Raw genomic sequence first — 2,500 nt, 5'->3', positions numbered from 1 at the left:
TATATATATATATATATATATATATATATATATATATATATATATATATATATATATATATATATATATCCTGCTAAGCAGTATATCTTAGCAATACATGTTTGCTAATCGTTATACTCGTATAATCGGATGAGCAACTTGGTGGAGTAATGAGAGCCCTGGGTGTGGAGGAAATACTCCCATAAATCTCAATGAAGTCACTGGCAGCAGGTTTACGGATGGGTTTAAGGCTACGGACAAACGGTCTCTTCGGCTTCTACTCCTGATGCGTGGTGGTTGATCTTACTAGAATGGCCCCCAGTCCCGGGAGTAGCGGGGTGTTAAGAATCACACAGTGTATAGATACTTACAAAAAAATTGGAAATATGTAATTGGAATGTTAGAACCATGAATCAGATTGGGAAGTTATAGCAAGTGGAGAGTGACTTTATGAAATATAGTTCGGATATCTTGGCCCTTAGTGAAACATGTTTTAAGGGAATTGGTAAGGAAACTTTAGACCAAGGGAATATATATATTTACTCGGGAAGAGAAGGGGTAGGAATGATAATGACACCAAGAGCAGGAAAGCGATTAACCGAGTGGAGAGCTCTGAATAGTAGACTAATAGCAGTGCAATATGAGTATTATAGTTTGCTATGCCCAACAAATGATTCCCCTGAAGAAAGGAAAGATGAATACTATGAAGAACTGCAGAGGACAATAGATGATATCCCTGAGAGGGATATGAAAATTGTGACTTCACTGCTAAAGTTGGAAGAAATTATCAAGGGATAGAGAATGAGATGGGTGTCGAGGGTCTTGGCGAAGTTGCAAATGAAAATGGAGCACATTTCATAAGTTTCTGTTCAGCAAACAATCTTGTTATTGGATGCACTCTGTTCCAACATAAGAACATCCACAAGTATACATAGACTTCACCATGTGGCAATTACAAAAATCAGATAGATCCCATTGCCATTATTAAAGAGAGAAGGAGGACTCTGAGAAATGTAAGAAGCTATATAGATGCAGATATTGGTAGTGATCACCAGCTCCTCATTGCCATACTGAAATTGAAACTGAAAGCCCCCAACAGAAAGACAGATAAAATACCTAGGTTTGATACAACTAAGCTTCTAGAGAAAGAGCACAGAGAAACATTTGCAATTGAATGTATGAATGGATTTGGAGTATTAGAGACTTTAATAGTCGAAGAACAGACAATTAATGAAGAATGGTGTGATATTAAGAACATATATCGAATGATACTTGGGATACTATAAAAGGAGACAAAGACAGAAATTGATTGTTGAAAGTTTTCGAGCAAGTAAAGAAAATTACAAGGTGGAGCATGCTAAGTATTCTAGTATTGACAGTGAGGTCAAAAGAAAAACCAAGAATGACTGGAAAGAGTATTTATACAGTAAAGCAGATGAGGCTGAGAACATTATGAATTCAGGAAGTCGCTATGGTGTGAGAATTGCTCATAAAATTATCAACGAAATCTTGACTTGGGCAAAGAAGAAGAAGCATATACACATCATAAAGAGAGATGGTTCTGTTATAGCAACAGAAGATGAAGAAGGACCACGTTGGATGGAACACTTTAGTGAGGTCATGACTAGGACATATGAAGGAAATAATTTGATTGATATACCCGAAGCTGATGAAGACCTTGATGTGCCCTTGAATGAATTCATTGTCTTTGAGATCAAAGCTATCCTAAAAAAACTAGAGATGGAAACCCCCTGGATATGGTGGAATAACTGCCGAGATGATACTGGCCGAAAATGAAGTGACTCCAAGACTACTTACAAGATTATTTTGTTGAATGTGGCATGCAAAGGCAAAACCTGATGAATGGGAGTTAGGAGTGTTGGTAAAAATCGCTAAAAAGGGAGACCTGACTTATTACAATAATTACAAAGGCATAATAATTACGTCAGTTGTTATGAAAATATATAGTATGCTTATTCTTAAGAGACTGGAGATGTAGATTAATGAAAAGCTGAGAGATGAACAAGCAGGATTTAAAAAAAGGTAAAAGGTGCACTGACCAAATTTTGAGACATGTACAACAATTCGTAGTATATAGAAATCCCCTTTAGATGGTATTTGTGGACTATGAAAAAGCCTTTGATTGTGTGCACCGGCCAATTTTGTTGAAGAGTCCTGTGTTATCATGGAATTTCTCTTAAATATATAGTTTTAATTAAGTTTGTTCATGAACATAGCAAGTGCAAAGTTGATATTAATTAAGTCTTACCAAGTGAGTTTTCAGTGAACAGTGGAGTACTCCAAGAAAATGTGTTGTCCCCTATGTTGTTTATCCTCCTCATGGACTTTGTAATGTGTACAACAGTCAGAGATGGTAGAAAATGATTGGACTGGATTGGTGATGATGCTATCCTTCTTAGCAGAACACCACAGGATTTTCAATTCATGCTTACAAGAATACATGAAATAAAACACAAGGTGGGGCTGAAGATAAATAGACAGATGATCAGAACGGAGTATG

The sequence above is a fragment of the Palaemon carinicauda genome, chromosome 33, assembly GCF_036898095.1.
Source record: "Palaemon carinicauda isolate YSFRI2023 chromosome 33, ASM3689809v2, whole genome shotgun sequence".
Taxonomy (NCBI): Eukaryota; Metazoa; Arthropoda; class Malacostraca; order Decapoda; family Palaemonidae; genus Palaemon; species Palaemon carinicauda.
Note: the sequence above shows the minus strand (reverse complement) of the source record.